The sequence below is a fragment of the Balaenoptera physalus genome, assembly GCF_965194825.1.
Source record: "Balaenoptera physalus genome assembly, chromosome: 12".
Taxonomy (NCBI): domain Eukaryota; kingdom Metazoa; phylum Chordata; class Mammalia; order Artiodactyla; family Balaenopteridae; genus Balaenoptera; species Balaenoptera physalus.
The window spans coordinates 29,938,170-29,956,288 of record NC_138897.1 but is presented as its reverse complement, the minus strand read 5'-3'; the positions used below and the strand labels follow the sequence as shown (position 1 = coordinate 29,956,288).

General features: G+C 38.7%; 1 long non-coding RNA gene across 1 annotated transcript in view; it reads right to left on the bottom strand.

Annotated features, from left to right (window-relative positions):
* The window catches only part of LOC309639063, a 128,739-nt gene that overhangs the window by 91,761 nt on the left and 18,859 nt on the right, over window positions 1-18,119 (bottom strand). The gene's annotated exons all lie outside the window — the stretch shown is intronic.

Sequence of the window (18,119 nt, the reverse complement as noted above, 5' to 3'; positions counted from 1 at the left end):
AAATGTTTTAAATTTTTTACCTGATACCAAATCAAAATGAAGATGGAGAATGAAAATATCCAAAGTGGAGCAATGTTGCATCACTAGGGAATAAATTATGGAGTTAACATAGGTTAAACTTATAACACCAGTAATAAAATTCTTGTCCTATTTAGTGTGTGATACATCAACATAACAGCAAAAGAATCAAGAAGGAAGTAGAATGAGTCATGAGGTCACTGAGATTTCTTTAAGTCTGGAATCAGACTTAACTGCCTTTGTGAAAGGAGGCCAACAATGCCTTTGAAGAAAGCAAACCAGTAATATTACAAAATGCCAAGGCAATGATTAGTGAAAATAAGCCAAACTTCCATCCTCTTCTCCCACATTCCACTACCTCTAAATAAACTGAATATATCATATAAGAAAAAGTCCCATAAACCAAATAATTTCCCACAAAGTTCTTATCTGCTAGATAAGAAATATTGTCAGAAGTAGTTGAATACAAAATGAGAAATGAAAATCATCAGTTAAAATACAGAAACCAAACAATGCCAGAATAATTTTGTTTCAAGAAAAATGGTGACATTTTAGTCACTACATAAATTCTGACACACAATAGATAACAACAAGGAAGTTCCAAGTTTCTTTTCTATCCAAGATTCTGGGGCTAGTACTTAAGTCTTTTAGGCAATCAAAAAACAGATGGTTTCACTAGCATTAAAAGTCCATCTTTTTTTCTCCATTTGCTCTAAAACAGGGCAATCGGACTAAAGGAATAGTCATTACAGTTTCACATGGTTGTTGTATGCGTGATAATCTGACATATATTGTTCTGAAGATATGGGGGGAAATGAGGGAAGGCATGGCAAGTTTCTTATTGCAAACAAAAACATCACATTTATAATTGTATTGGCCAAATGCCACACAAAATTCTTGCTATAAGCAGATAGAGACCCCAGACCCTGGGTGAGCAAAGTGAGCTAAAGTCTGAAATACTTTGACCACCACCATGGAAAAATGACTGTAGGACAGGCCAAAATGCCTAACTCCAAGTCATGTTCTCATACTTCAGTGTGATGGGCAGACAACATAAAGTTTTCAGTAATAGTTAAGAAAGGGAAAATATAATTTCTTTCCTCTTCGGTGGCAGTGATTTATTACATTTTGACTTTGGATGTTCTCAGGTTCAGACATTTTCTTTATTGACTCCAGTCTGTGACCAAGATCCAGACTGGCAAGAGCTACAGAGCCTGGAGATGATGGAAAGCAGCCCAAAGATCAGAGATCAAGAACAAAGACTGAGGTCCAAACCAGAAGAGAAATAAAGTTTTGTATTCCATTCTAGTTCAACTCTTTCATTTGGGGTAATCCAGCTTGCAGAGTTCCTGGGAACTTGTCAAACCTCAAGTTCCTTCCCTTGCCACAAGCTAACTAAAGCTAAACAGCCCTGCTAGTTTGAGCCAAAAATTAGGGTTGTTTGGGCTTTGATTTTTTTTTCTTTTTTTTCTTTTTGGTTAGCATTTTACCTTTCAAATCAACCTTGTGCTAATCAGTGTACCCCAAATCATCTGTCCACAAAATCATCATATCGAAATCACTCTCAGGCAATAAGAAGTTTTCCCTTCCAGTTATTCTGAAATGTTGTCCTTACAATCAAAGTGACTTGAAAGATCTGTATGAGTATGTATGTAAGTGCAGGTGGATGCATACTGTATGTGTATATTGCATATGTATTTTCCTTCAGAGTAATTTAACCTGTCAATTTGATACAATAGTCACATAGAGAATGTGCCAATAAATAGATCTTTCCTTATATATACTCTCTTTTCTCTCACTTCATCTATATCCACACAGTGATAAAATCAATTTCCATTTAATAAAGATTAAGCCATTAGAGGATCATCACAGTTTCTTGACAGAGCACAAAAGACTATACTTTCAAGGATCATTTATATAGTTTGTTACTGATGGAGCACATATTTTTAAATGGTAAGATGGGTTAAAATAACTGTTAGAAGACTTATTTTTAGTTGAGATAATGTGTATATCATGTTATAATTTTAAGGATAAAGTATCTTACCATTTTCCTCAACTGTTGTAGTTGCACTACTGCCTGACTATAAGATGCTCTAAGTGATTTCTTAAGATCCCTTCGCCTCTTTGTAGTTAATTCTATGGTGAGACCATAACTTCAATTCAATTCAATGGACTCTTAGAAGCCCTTGCATGTGTGTAGCTTTAGTAGGTGCTGTGGTAAGTGCTTTCCAGGGGAAAAAACAAAGCAAGATATTTGCCACTGACAAATGTACAATTCTTATAAGAGAAGCAAGATTTATTATCGTGCACACAAAATTTAGAGACACAGTGCAAAGAGAAGCACGGGGAAACTATGGTAATTAATGAGGTGCCAAAATGAGAATAAAGACAATAAACAGAATAATGAAAAGGTCCAAACTGAATGACATGTGTGGACTGGAAATATCACAGATCTTAGAGATCAGGGAACACAAAGGAGAAGCATAATTACTAATTTCCTTATCTTCCACCTTCTCCTCAATCCAACAGGGGCCATTATGAATCCTGATCTCTCAAAATATTATCACAGCACACCTTTTCAGAGTTAGATAGAGAAGTGTAGGAGGAATACCAATGGAAACAAAAGGGTTAAGGAGACTTTGAACTGAATTTAAACCCTGAGATAGAATTGATGCATCTCCTTTGATTGTTCAAAAGCCAATAGAATCCCCTGATCCATTCCATTCCATTTATTTCTATTATGCTGTGGTAAAGGATAGAGAAGACTTTTCTTACTCTAATAAGTGAATAGCCTTGCCTCTCTCATTGCTTCTGCATCTTTGCTGATCTATATTTCTCCAGTATGGATGGATCACCACTAGCAGGTTCAACAGATGTTATAATATCATTATGCAAATGCAGGTTCACTGCCACTAGGGAATCCTACAGACTGATCGTTTCATTATCAGCCTTATCAGAAAATACAAGAGAATTGTGTCCCATACTCAGTGAAATGAGAACATAATTTAAATTAACTGCTTTACTGTCTGACTATTCTATAGTCCAGGGTGGGAGATGAGGAGAGCTGATTTTGAAAACTGGGATATCATCAGGCATTGCTCCACTGAGGTGTTGCCTGAGCTGGATTCCTGTGCACCTCCTTCTCCCCTGAGCTCTGCCCTCTTCTTTGCTCCAAATCAGGGCCTATACTAAGGCATTTTGCAGCATTTAATTTGTTCACCTGCTGTCATATGTCCTAGAAGAATGTCTTCCTTAGAATAGAAGCAGTTGAGTCCTGTGCCTAGAGAGGCAGATTGTTTAGTGGAAATCTCTCAGACCTTAGAATCGCATAACCTGGATCCTACACACTAGGCTAACAGTGTGACCTTGTGCATTTTACACGATTCCTGTTTCTTAAAAGTCACTTGGCTTATGTAGGGCTTTTATCTATAAAATCAAGGAGTTAGTGAAGACGATCTTCAAAGCCCCTTTCAGCAGTAACATTTTATTTCCTGGAATTTGAATCTGAAATATTTTTCCAAGTCTTAGTTTATAAAAATAAAATATGGCTATTGTTACCTATCCCAACTAGCAATTATCTCTGGATCCTATTAAAATGGTGCATGTAGAATTAAAGCAAATTCTTTGAGAAAATTAATGTGGTATTATTATTAATAGTAAGATTAATGGACTGGGTACTGTAGACCTGGGTTCAGGTCCTAGCATTAATCATCCTGTGCTGGGGTCACCTGGCCCAGGTGCTCAGCTCCCACCTTTACACCTAATTCAGAATGTGCCTTCAATATCTTCTTCCTGGAAAGCTGCTGCTTATACAAAACCTAGCACTTAGTTGTCACCTTTTCAGTCAAGCCTGCCTTCTGCATTATAACCCTCTGATCAGACTTCTACTACACCATTTATTCTATTATAATATAGTTATTTGTTTACATTTTTCTCTATTTCTGGCTGTGGGCTTCTAGAAGAAGTAAATTATACCTTTTTAAATGTTTACTTCTACCATTGTCACTATAGTATGCCATACCTGGTACATACTAAGGCTCAATAAATACTTCATCAAGGCAGGTCACAATGGACCCGACTCAGAAAGAGCTGATAACAAAAGTCCTGTGAAAAAGGTGGTATGAAGGACAATGTCTCAGTGCCTTGGAGAGGTGGACATACTATCCCATGACCCCAAAGGAGAAGTCCCAGAAAGATAGCTCCATATACCCTCAGTGCCTGTTGGAGGAGAAATTGACTCATTAATCTAGGGGACCTGTATCAAGAAGGCCTGGAGCTAATGTCTATGTTGCTGAGAGCCCCTCTCTAAATTGCCAACTATGTTATTTCTGGAATGACGCCAAGCACAAGGGTCTGCCAGCAGAAAGTTGAGCAATTTTGACTGAATTGTGGCACAGAATCTAGAGTCTATACCTAGTCTTTCATTTTATGAAAGCTCTGCTTCTGAAACAATCCCACTTGTCTCTAAGTCCCTGAAACAAGTGAGGAGTTGAACACAATGCCTTTGTCAGAAATCCCAGTTTAAAACATCAGGACAAAGGTAGCACCCACCCAAATGGTAGATTAATGCCATACCTTTAATTACAGTTCTTTTTTTCTTAATTTTTATTGGAGTACAGTTGATTTACAATATTGTTAATTACAGTCCTTAAAACTCACCACACAGATTTTTTCCCCTTTGGTCAGGGTTCATAAGCAGAAGTTCTACTAGGCACCCCAAATATTGTTGCTGAATAATTGAATGGAAGAATGAATATGTAAACACATGCTTCAGCTCCTTCATTATTTAGTTGAGTACCTGAGATTTTGAGTCATTAGTAACTCAGAAGGCAAAGAACTAGTAAACAGGGAGCCGTATACTCATAAACGAAAGTTGAAAGGACACTTAGAATTATCCTTTGTCACCATTCATTTGACAAAAGAAATTGAGAACAAAAAATGCTGGAAATCTTTTTCCTAGATTCCCTAATTAATCAGTGGCCACAGTACTTCTGGCTTCTAATCTGGCATTATTGTTCCAAAACCACCAACAGTGGGATGTGTTCTTTTATATGAACCTCTGGCTTCAATCACTGATGGCAAAGTTCCTAACGCTGAGTGAGATCCTCTTAAAGTCTGGACATATTCTCTTAGGAAATCACTTATAAAGGTTCAGGACATTCCTTTATTCCATAAACAATTATTGTATTCCAAAAGTTTGCCAGGCATTCTCGTCAAACTAGAGAGATATTCAAAGACAAATATGCTGTTTCCTGCCTTATAGACACTTAGAAATTCACACAATATAAAATATTAATATTAATCAGTACCCCTTTTCCTTATTCCCCAGCTCCCTGTTGGCCACACCCAAGGACTAAGCAGAAGATACATGGATCATTATAATGGGACGTGATAGTTGAAAAAAAAAAAAATACTCAAATTCAAGCGGCCAAATCTCAAGGGAATTTTTTAAGGGAAGAATGGTGCCAAACCATATCTACTTCAAAATTCCAAGGACATCTACATCGGTTTAGTAGTTTCTGCAGCCATGATGGTAAGTTTTGGAAAATATGAGGGAACCATTTCTTTAACCCCGTGGGGGTGGAAGCATGCTGGACATATTCCTTGAAGTCAGAAGGTGTTGGTAAACACAGGAACCAGCACTTTCTCTCCTCTGGAGGTTTCTGAAAGTGTGAAGTTCATGGAGGCACCTTGTGTCAGTGGAGCATAAAGAAAATGTGGTACAGTTGCTAAGATTGATCTCGGGTGGCTTCAGCCTGCAGTGGCTTGAAGCAGGATCTCGGTTCCCTGGCCAGAGATTGAAGTCAGGCTGCGGCAGTGAGAGCGCTGAATCCTAGCCACTAGACCACAAGGACCAGTGGCCAGTGACAAGGCGCTGGCCCATCGGCTTTGTAGAAATGAATTTCCACAAAGAGATGGAAAGTAGTGAAAGAAGTAAAGTGGAGGACAAAGAGTACATGTGAATAGACACACAGGGGTGGGCTCAGAGAAAGAGTAGCGCCTTTGTGGTAGTTTGAATCACTTATATGGGACATTTCTTCTGGGTTTCCTCTGGCCGATCAACTTGCTTTGCCTGGCTCTGAGTCAGTATTTGGTTTAACTCTGGGTCCTCTTCTGTGTGCATGCACATCTCTTAGCCTAGACAGATTCTAATGAAGAGGCTTATGGGTAGGTTGACATCACCTATTATGGGTGATGCCCCCTCCTTTTTTGACCTCTGAGGAGCCTTTCTGAGCATGTGTAGTCAGAAAGGTCTCCTTGACCTCGAGAATGAGAAATATGTGGTCTCTTTATCTCTTATCTGGGCAAGGCTCAGCTCCTCCTTGCTACTGCTATTACCTTTATCTTGGAGTATCTGTCTACAGAGAACAGACTCCAGCTGCTCAGCCTGGGGCCCATCTATCTCCTGCCTCCAGATGGATGGGGATGGAGGGGACAGAGAGGGTGGTATATCCCAACACCAATTCCCCATGGATCTCAGGGAGTTTTGAAGAATACTAGTCTGGTTCTTATACCAAGGGAAGGGGCACAGAGACTAGCCAAAACAGAGAAGGTAAAAGAATCATTGAGCTAGTGTGGACAAAGGTAGAGCCAACCACTATTTCTGTGTCCTTCTTGCTGGGAAGCTAGAATAAAGTTGAATATTGCCTGAATAAACCGCAACCACTATAATTCATTTTTCTCTCTCGATTGTCAAGAGCGACATCTGACAGAAAAAAAAAATCCCTGTGATGATATAAGTGGGAATGAGAGGGGAGAGACAGAGACAGAGAAAGGAAGGATGGATAAAGGCAAAAGTGAATTTGAAACTATAAATTAGACAATTACTAAGATATTAGTAACCAACTTAGACTGCAAAATCACTGAATTAAATTGACTTCATAAGAAGAAACATGATAAGTTTAAGTAAACAGGTTTCAGAGCTGACGGAAGAACTATCATAATAACAAAACAAGTGTAAATGGGGAATCAGCCTGAAAAGTAAACAAACATAACAATTTGGAGGGCCTTATGATAACAGAGTAAAGGAAATGTCTTGGGGAGGGTGATTAAGAAGTATCCCTAAGAAGAGTGGAGGGAACTTTAGGAAAAGCTCATTAAAGAAGTCATCTTTGAGCAAACCCTTGAAGATGGAATAAAAGTTCAACTGCCACAATAGATAAGGTTTATTTTTCCAGAAATGGGTGGCATATTTTAGGACACATATTTGCTCTGTTTAGCTAATGTAGATGAAGCCAGAAAGGCACTGTCACTAGATTCTGAAGGGTAGTATAGTTGGCTGAGGAGATGGGATGCTTACCCTAAGGAATAGGGAGGCACTGAATGTCTACTCAGATCCCATGCCTGGAGGTGATGCTGACTCACCATATACATCCCCAATCCAAGGCTCATCACACAAAATAGTGAACGAATGCTCCAGGCATAATAGCAGCAACACTTCCTGAGTGTTTTCCCTGTGCCTAGCAATTCTGTAAACATGTAACATATGCAGTGTACAATTTCACCTAATCTCACAGCCCCACAAGGAAGGTACTAATACGATCTCTGTTTGCATTTCTTTGCAGGTAAAGAAAGGTTAAATACCATAACAATAACAACAAAATGGTAATTATGTGAGGTGATAAAAGTGTTAACTAACCTAATTGTGGTAATCATTTCATATTATATACATGTAACAAATCATTACATCATACACCTTAAACTTATACAATTGTTATATGTCAATTATATCTCAATAAATCTAGGAAAAATAAAAATAGATGCAATGTGGCATCCTGCATGGGATCCTGGATAAGAAAAAGAACATTGGTGGAAAAACTAGGGAGATCCAGATAGAGTCTGAAGTTTCACTTAAAAAACATAAAAATAAAGTCGGATAAGTGCTATTAAAAATTTCCAAAATACAATGAGAGGACACACCAAGATCACCTAATCAGGACACATAGATTTCAAAGCAGAATAAAAATCTGGATGTAATTTTTTCAGTGAAAAACCCCTGGTACCTGCCTCTAGAAACAGGCAATTATTCTAGAGGTTAACTGACTTGTTTTATTGTTGCTGTTTTTGTTATTATTATTATCATTTATCATTTTTGTCTCTCCCTTGCTAAACATACACACACACACTAGAAAGTAAGCTTCATGATAAAGGGGTCAAATCTGTATTATTCACTTCCTTACCCCCAGTATCTAGAACAATGCCTGGCATACAGTAAAACAATGCCTGGCTCAAAAAATATATATGGTGAGTGAATGAATGAGCCATAGAATTGGAAATACCATAATGTAGTCAATCATTTCCCTGTTAACAGACGTTCAGATTGTCTCCAATTCAGATTGGTTTTGTTGCGATTGTCTTCTAGTGCTGTTATATACAACATATCTTTAGCTAGTGAAACATATCCTTAGCTACTAATCCCTTTGTTCCTGTGGTATGGATTCCTCAAGGTGAAACTTCTGTCACAGCTTTATGCCTCCTTTTAAAAAAAAATTAACAGGAAATGCCTTTCCTAAAAGGTTGTGATGCTTTATTGTCACCTCAGCAGTATATAAAACTTTATTTCTTTCCCCACTCTAGATAATGTCAATTGTTTTAATATTTTCCAATTTGTTGAATGAATAATTGTATTTCATTTCAAATTAAAATTAAAAATCTTAAAACACTGACAAAGTTAAAAAAAAGAAAGGTTAAATAATTTAAATCTGAGTGAACTGATGAGGATGAGTATAATTTTTGTGACTTTCTGTCTGAATTAAAAAAAAAAAAAAATCCCACAAGGACTCAGAGGCAAAGAATATACAAATCAATTTTCACTGCAAAGTAAAGGAGCTGTTACAGTGGAGGATTACTGGACTGAATGTCAATATTATGACATAGTATGAGTGTGTTTCATGTTTGGTAATTGCAATCATTGTTGCTTTTGTTGTGGTCATCCATGTACAATGCTTGGTGTCAGTCTATTTATCTCTTGTAAAAATAAAATACAGTGTGTGTGTGTGAAAAAAAAAAAAAAAAAAAAAAAAAAATAATTTAAATCCACAGAGTTTGTAAGGAACAGAATCTGGATTGGAACCCAGCCTGGATGAGTCCAGAGTCCATATTCCTAACTATTAATAACATTCAAGTTGATAAATGAATGAATGGATTTATGATGGGTGAATTGTGAGGATGGATGCATAAAGGAATGGTTTCTTCAGAAAGCAGGGTTTTTCCTCTCCATTCTTTTCTTTTTCACTTCTCACTTAATTTCTGTATATATTTAGCTCCTGAACTCTTGCTTTCTCCAGACCTTACACTAGACTTTGGGCCTCTTGTCTGCAACTTTGATCCTTTACTCTAATGGTCTGAAGTGTGACCCAGCAGATTGGGCCAATCATATGTCATGTAGAGAGAAGTATTTTTGGTTAAGAGAGCATATTCTGGTAGCCCTCAAATTGTCCCTCATCATGTCTTTGAAAAAACTTTTGCCACAAACATGTCTGTGAGAGTATTTAGTGAAATATAAAGTGTTAGAAGTTAACAAGCAAATTCCTTTAAGCAAATTATAGATGGGCATATTTCTAGTTATTTCTACTCTGTGAGTTTGTGTTGCAGTGAATCCTCAAGCAGATTCCTCCCTCTAAGGATGGCCCAGGTTCAGCACTTCTCAGCATGTGGCTTCTAGGCTTCTAGGGGGCTTATTACAAATGCAAATTCCTAGAACTCATTCCACAACTCCTAAGACATCAAAAATGGGACTCAGCAAAGAATTTTTAATGAGCTCCCCCCAAAAATCTAATACACCCTAAAATCTGACCATAAAATGAGTCCAACATCATGATCCAGTATACATGTTCACATAATTATTCTTAACTGAAACCGAAGTTTCATGTAATGATACTTATCCTTACTATGTACAATTAACTGTTTTATATTATTTTGTAATATTTCTTTTTGCATATTTTAAGTTACAACTCACAACTTGAAAAAAAACTGATGTAGAAGATGACATTAGGTAAACAAATCCCCTTTGCAGTGGTTCCCTTCCCAGTCCTGCCCCATCCCCATGGGGTCTCTCTGGGCTTGTCTTCAGCAACACTCCCTGCTCCAGACCATTCCATATCCCCTCCTCTATCAAAATTTACTCTTCCTTCTATTCCCCCACTCTAGTATCACAAAGTTTTATATACTAAAGTGAGCTGGTCCGACCAAATAGTCTGAAGTAAAGTGTTGCCCCTACATATTGATGGTTACATTTAAATCTGGAGAACCATTTACATATTAGTCTAGAAATCAAGTAAGTGTAGCTTTTTAGGAAGGATTTTTGTGCTCCAGTTTTATTGTTCGTTTGTTTTTGTTTTTTTTTTTTAATATTCCTCATAGCACACCCTGCAAAAAGGACCTCTGGTGCCTGGTATGGAAGAGGCTCTATTTGACCTTTCACCCTGCCCTACTTATCCCAGTCCACAATTTAGGTAATTCCCTAATCTTCTATCAGTCTAGGTTCCTCATCTAGTAGTAGGAAGATAATGAAGTCCTGACAGTACTGTTGTAAAAACAAAATGAAATATAATTCACATGAGAATGGATACATAGAAGGGACTCTCCGCATAGTAATCGACTTTCCTTTCTGGTTTTCCCATTCTTTCTCTTCCATGTGTCTTCTCATATCCCCTTGTACTTCCTTCACTTTATTTTCTCCCCCTTACCTCTCTAGCATGTATATTTGGTTTGTCAAGACATAACTGGTTTGCCTCTTACCTTGTGTATTACTGCATACCTCCCCCACTCTTCCTGTGTTCCCAGATACCATGCATCATTCCATTTATTCTTGCCCTGACTGGGGAAGGCATGGCTCCATACTTTCATTCTCCGGGATTAACTCTGCACTGTCCAGTTGTCATCTGGAAAAAATATGGCAATATAATCCAGAGTCAAACGTGAATGACAATAGGTCACTAACTTCCCAAGAGCGGTTGCTTTTTCTTTTTGTTTTTTTAACAAATTTATTAGAGTATAATTACTTTACAATCGTGTGTTACTTTCTGCTTTATAACAAAGTGAATCAGTTATACATATACATATGTTCCCATATCTCTTCCCTCTTGCATCTCCCTCTCTCCCACACTCCCTATCCCACCCCTCTAGGTGGTCACAAAGCACCAAGCTGATCTCCCTGTGCTATGCGGTTGCTTCCCACTAGCTATTTATTTTACGTTTGGTAGTGTATATATGTCCATGCCAGTCTCTCACTTTGTCCCACCTTACCTTTCCCCCTCCCCATATCCTCAAGTCCATTCTCTAGTAGGTCTGTGTCTTTATTCAAGTCTTGCCACTAGGTGCTTCATGACCTCTTTTTTTATTTTTTATTTTTCCTTAGATTCCATATATATGTGTTAGCATACTGTATTTGTTTTGCTCTTTCTGACTTACTTCACTCTGTATGACAGACTCTAACTCCCTCCACCTCACTACAAATAACTCAATTTCATTTCTTTTTATGACTGAGTAATATTCCATTGTATATATGTGCCACATCTTCTTCATCCATTCATCCGATGATGGACACTTAGGTTGCTTCCATGTCCTGGCTATTGTAAATAGAGCTGCAATGAACCTTTTGGTACATGACACTTTTTGAATTATGGTTTTCTCAGGGTATATGCCTAGTAGTGGGATTGCTGGGTTGTATGGTAGTTCTATTTTTAGTTTTTTAAGGAACCTCCATACTGTTCTCCATAGTGGCTGTATCAATTTACATTCCCACCAACAGTGCAAGAGGGTTCCCTTTTCTCCACATCCTCTCCAGAATTTATTGTTTCTAGATTCTTTGATGATGACCATTCTGACCAGTGTGAGATAATATCTCATTGTAGTTTTGATTTGCATTTCTCTAATGATTAATGATGTTGAGCATTCTTTCATGTGTTTGTTGGCAATCTGTATATCATCTTTGGAGAAATGTCTCTTTAGGTCTTCTACCCACTTTTGGATTGGGTTGTTTTTTTTTTTCTGATATTGAGCTGCATGAGCTGCTTGTAAATTTTGGAGATTAATCCTTTGTCAGTTGCTTTATTTGCAAATATTTTCTCCCATTCTGAGGGTTGTCTTTTGGTCTTGTTTATGGTTTCCTTTGCTGTGCAAAAGATTTTAAGTTTCATTAGGTCCCATTTGTTTATTTGTGTTTTTATTTCAATTTCTCTAGGAGCTGGGTCAAAAAGGATCTTGCTGTTATTTATGCCATACAGTGTTCTGCCTATGTTTTCCTCTAAGAGTTTGATAGTGTCTGGCGTTACATTTAGGTCTTTAATCCATTTTGAGTTTATTTTTGTGTATGGTGTTAGGGAGTTTTCTAATTTCATACTTTTACATGTACCTGTCCAGTTTTCCCATCACCACTTATTGAAGAGGCTGTCTTTTCTCCACTGTATATGCTTGCTCCCTTATCAAAGATAAGGTGACCATATGTGTGTGGGTTTATCTCTGGGCTTTCTATCCTGTTCCATTGATCTATGTTTCTGTTTTTGTGCCAGTACCATACTGTCTTGATTACTGTAGCTTTGTATAATAGTCTGAAGACAGGGAGCCTGATTCCTCCAGCTCCATTTTTAGTTCTCAAGATTTCTTTGGCTATTCGGGGTCTTTTGTGCTTCCAAACAAATTGTGAAATTTTTTTGTTCTAGTTCTGTGAAAAATGCCAGTGGTAGTTTGACAGGGATTGCATTGAATCTGTAGATTGCTTTGGGTAGTATAGTCATTTTCACAATGTTGATTCTTCCAATCCAAGAACATGGTATATCTCTCCATCTATTTGTATCATCTTTAATTGCTTTCATTAGTGTCTTATAATTTTCTGCATACAGGTCTTTAGTCTCCTTAGGTAGGTTTATTCCTAGATATTTTATTCTTTTGTTGCAATGGTAAATGGGAGTATTTTCTTAATTTCACTTTCAGAGTTTTCATCATTTGTGTATAAGAATTGAAGAGATTTCTGTGCATTAATTTTGTATCCTGCTACTTTACCAAATTCATTGATTAGCTCTAGGAGTTTTCTGGTAGCATCTTTAGGATTCTCTATGTATACAATCATGTCATCTGCAAACAGTGACAGCTTTACTTCTTCTTTTCCAATTTGGATTACTTTTATTTCTTCTTCTTCTCTAATCACTGTGGCTAAAACTTCCAAAACTATGTTAAATAATAGTGGTGAGATTGGGCAACCTTGTCTTGTTCCTGATCTTAGTGGAAATGGTTTCAGTTTTTCACCATTGAGAACGATGTTGGCTGTGGGTTTGTCATATATGGCCTTCATTATGTTGAGGAAAGTCCCCTCTATGCCTAGTTTCTGCAGGGCTTTTATCATAAATGGGTGTTGAATTTGTCGAAATCTTTCTCTGCATCTATTGAGATGATCATATGGTTTTTCTCCTTCAATTTGTTAATATGGTGTATCACGTTGATTGATTTGCATATATTGAAGAATCCTTGCATTCCTGGGATAAACCCCACTTGATCATGGTGTATGATCCTTTTAATGTGCTGTTGGATCTGTTTGCTACTATTTTGTTGAGGATTTTTGCATCTATGTTCATCAGTGGTATTGGCCTGTAGTTTTCTTTCTTTGTGACATCTTTGTCTGGTTTTGGTATCAGGGTGATGGTGGCCTTGTAGAATGAGTTGGGGAGTGTTCCTCCCTCTGCAATATTTTGGAAGAGTTTGAGAAGGATAGGTGTTAGCTCTTCTCTAAATGTTTGATAGAATTCACCTGTGAAGCCATCTGGTCCTGGGCTTTTGTTTGGTGGAAGATTTTTAATCACAGTTTCAATTTCAGTGCTTGTGATTGGTCTGTTCATATTTTCTATTTCTTCCTGGTTCAGTCCCGGCAGTGTTGTGCATTTCTAAGAATTTGTCCATTTCTTCAAGGTTGTCCATTTTATTGGCATAGAGTTGCTTGTAGTAATTGCTCATGACCATTTGTATTTCTGCAGTGTCAGTGGTTACTTCTCCTTTTTCATCACTAAATCTATTGATTTGAGTCTTCTCCTTTTTTTTCTTGATGAGTCTGGCTAATGGTTTATCAATTTTGTTTGTCTTCTCAAAGAACCAGCTTTTAGTTTTACTGATTTTTGCTGTCATTTCCTTCCTTTCTTTTTCATTTATTTCTGATCTGATCTTTATGATTTCTTTCCTTCTGCTAACTTTGGGGTTTTTTGTTCTTCATTCTCTAATTGCTTTAGGTGCAAGGTTAGGTTGTTTATTCGAGATGTTTCCTGTTTCTTAAGGTAGGATTCTATTGCTATAAACTTCCCTCTTAGCACTGCTTTTGTTGCATCCCATAGGTTTTGGGTCGTCGTGTCTCCATTGTCTTTTGTTTCTAGGTATTTTTGATTTCCCCTTTGATTTCTTCAGTGAGCACTTCGTTAATAAGTAGTGTATTGTGTAGCCTCCATGTGTTTGTGTTTTTTACAGATGTTTTCCTGTATTTGATATCTAGTCTTATAGCGTTGTGGTCGGAAAAGATACTTGATACGATTTCAATTTTCTTAAATTTACCAAGGCTTGATTTGTGACCCAAGATATGATCTCTCCTGGAGAATGTTCCCTGAGCACTTGAGAAAAATGTGTATTCTGTTGTTTTTGGGTGGAATGTCTTTTAAATATCAATTAAATCCATCTTGTTTAATGTATCATTTAAAGCTTGAGTTTCCTTATTTATTTTCATTTTGGATGATCTGTCCATTGGTGAAAGTGGGGTGTTAAAGTCCCCTACTATGATTGTGTTACTATTGATTTCCCCTTTTATGGCCGTTAGTATTTGCCTTATGTATTGAAGTGCTCCTATGTTGGGTGCATACATATTTACAATTGTTATATCTTCTTCTTGAATCGATCCCTTGATCATTATGTAGTGTCCTTCTTTGTCTCTTGTAATAGTCTTTATTTTAAAATCTATTTTGTCTGATATGAGAATTGCTACTCCAGCTTTCTTTTGTTTTCCATTTGCATGGAATATTTTTTCTATCCCCTCACTTTCAGTCTGTAAGTGTCCCTAGGTCTGAATTGGGTCTCTTGTAGACAGCATATATATTGGTCTTGTTTTTGTATCCATTCAACCAGTCTGTGTCTTTTGGTGGGAGCCTTTAATCCATTTATATTTAAGGTAATTATCAATATGTATGTTCCTATTCCCATTTTCTTAAGGGTTTTGGGTTTGTTATTTTAGGTGTTTTCCGTCTCTTATGTTTCTTGCCTAGAGAAGTTCCTTTAGCATTTGTTGTAAAGCTGGTTTGGTGGTGCTGAACTCTCTCAGCTTTTGCTTGTCTGTAAAGGTTTTAATTTCTCCATCAAATCTGAATGAGATCCTTGCTGGGTAGATTAATCTTGGTTGTAGGTTTTTCTCCTTCATCACTTTAAATATGTCCTGCCACTCCCTTCTGGCTTGCAGAGTTTCTGTTGAAAGATCAGCTGTTAACCTTATGGGGATTCCCTTGTGTGTTAATTGCCTTTTTTCCCTTGTTGCTTTTAACATGTTTTCTTTATATTTAATTATTGATAGTTTGATTAATATGTGTCTTGGCGTGTTTCTCCTTCGATTTATCCTGTATGGGACTCTCTGTGCTTCCAGGGACTTGATTAACTATTTCCTTTCCCATATTAGGGAAGTTTTCAACTATAATCTCTTCAAATATTTTCTCAGTCCCTTTCTTTTTCTCTTCTTTTTCTGGGACCCTAAAATTCGAATGTTGGTTTGTTTACTGTTGTCCCAGAGGTCTCTGAGACTGTCCTCAGTTCTTTTCATTCTTTTTTCTTTATTCTGCTCTGCAGTAGTTATTTCCACTATTTTATTCTCCAGGTCACTTATCCATTCTTCTGCCTCAGTTATTCTGCTATTGATCCCTTCTAGAGTATTTTTAATTTCATTTATTGTGTTGTTCATCGTTGCTTTGTTCCTCTTTAGTTCTTCTAGGTCTTTGTTAAATGTTTCTTGCATTTTGTTTATTCTATTTCCAAGATTTTGGATCAGCTTTATTATCATTATTCTGAAATCTTTTTCAGGTAGACTGCCTATTTCCACTTCATTTGTTAGGTCTGGTGTGCTTTTACCTTGCTCTTTCATCAGCTGTGTGTTTTTCTGTCTTCTCATTTTGCTTATCTTACTGTGTTTGGGGTCTTCCTTTGCAGGCTGCATATTCGTAGTTCCTGTTGTTTTTGGTGTCTGTCTCCAGTGGCTAAGGTTGGTTCAGTGGGTTGTGTAGGCTTCCTGGTGGAGGGGACTAGTGCCTGAGGTCTGGTGGATGAGGTTGGATCTTGTCTTTCTGGTGGGCACGTCCACGTCTGGTGGTGTATTTTGGGGTGTCTGTGGCCTTATTATGATTTTAGGAAGCCTCTCTGCTAATGGATGGGGCTGTGTTCCTGTCTTGCTAGTTGTTTGGCATAGGGTGTCCAGCACTGTAACTTGCTGGTCGTTGAGTGATGCTGGGTCTTGGTGCTGAGATGGAGATCTCTGGGAGATTTTCACCATTTGGTATTACGTGGAGCTGGGAGGTCTCTTGTGGACCAGCGTCCTGACTTTGTCTCTCCCACCTCAGAGGCACAGCCCTGATGCCTGGGTGGAGAACCAAGAGCCTTTCATCCACATGGCTCAGAAAAAAAGGGAGAAAAAATACAGAGAAAGAAAAAAAGAGGATAAAATAAAATAAAGTAAGATAAAATAAAATAAATTTATTAAAATAAAAAATCATTATTAAGAAAAAAATTTTTTAAGAAAAAAAATATATATATATACCGACGGATTTACACTAGGACAATGGTGAAAAGAAAGCTATACAGACAAAATCTCACACAGAAGCATACACATACACACTCACAAAAAGAGGAAAAGGGGAAAAAATAATATATCTTGCTCCCAAAGTCCACCTCCTCAATTTGGGATGATTTTTTGTCTATTCAGGTGTTCCACAGATGCAGGGTACATCAAGTTGATTGTGGAGCTTTAATCCGCTGCTTCTGAGACTGCTGGGAGAAATTTCCCTTTCTCTTCTTTGTTCGCACAGCTCCCGGGGTTCAGCTTTGGATTTGGACCCGCCTCTCCCTGTAGGTCGCCTGAGGGCGTCTGTTCTACGCTCAGACAGGACGGGGTTAAAGGAGCAGCTGCTTCGGGGGCTCCTGCTCACTCAGGCCGGGTGGTGGGAGGGGTACGGATGTGGTGCGAGTCTGCGGTGGCAGAGGCCGGCGTGACGTTGCACCAGCCTGAGGCACGCCTTGCGTTCTCCCGGGGAAGTTGTCCCTGGATCACGGGACCCTGGCAGTGGTGGGCTGCACAGGCTCCTGGGAGGGGCGGTGTGGATAGTGACCTGTGCTTGCACACAGGCTTCTTGGTGGCGGCAGCAGCAGCCTTAGCATCTCATTCGCGTCTCTGGGGTCCGCGCTGATAGCCGCGGCTCTCGCCCATCACTGGAGCTCCTTTAAGCGGCGCTGTTAATCTCCTCTCCTCGTGCACCAAGAAACAAAGAGGCAAGAAAAAGTCTCTTGTCTCTCTGGCAGCTCCAGACATTTTCCCGGACTCCCTCCCAGCTAGCCGTGGCACACTAGCCCTCTTCAGGCTGTGTTCACACCACCAACCCCAGTCCTCTCCCTGGGATCTGGCCTCTGAATCCCGAGCCTCGGGTCCCAGCCCCCGCCTGCCCCGGCAGGGGAGCAGACAAAACTCTTGGGCTGGTGAATGCTGGTCGGCACCGATCCTCTGTTTGGGAATCTCTCCGCTTTGTCCTCCGCACCCCTGTTGCTGCGCTCTCCTCTGCGGCTCCAAAGCTTCCCCCCTCCACCACCCGCAGTCTCTGCCCAGGAAGGGGCTTCCTAGTGTGTGGAAACCTTTCCTCCTTCACAGCTCCCTCCCACTGGTGCAGGTCCCATCCCTATTCTTTGTCTCTGTTTTTTCTTTTCTCTTTTGCCCTACCCAGGTACGTGGGGAGTTTCTTGCCTTTTGGGAGGTCTGAGGTCTTCTGCCAGCGTTCAGTGGGTGTTCTGTAGGAGTTGTTCCACATGTAGATGTATTTCTGATGTATTTTTGGGGAGGAAGGTGATCTTCGCGTCTTACTCTTCCGCCATCTTCTCCTCTCTCT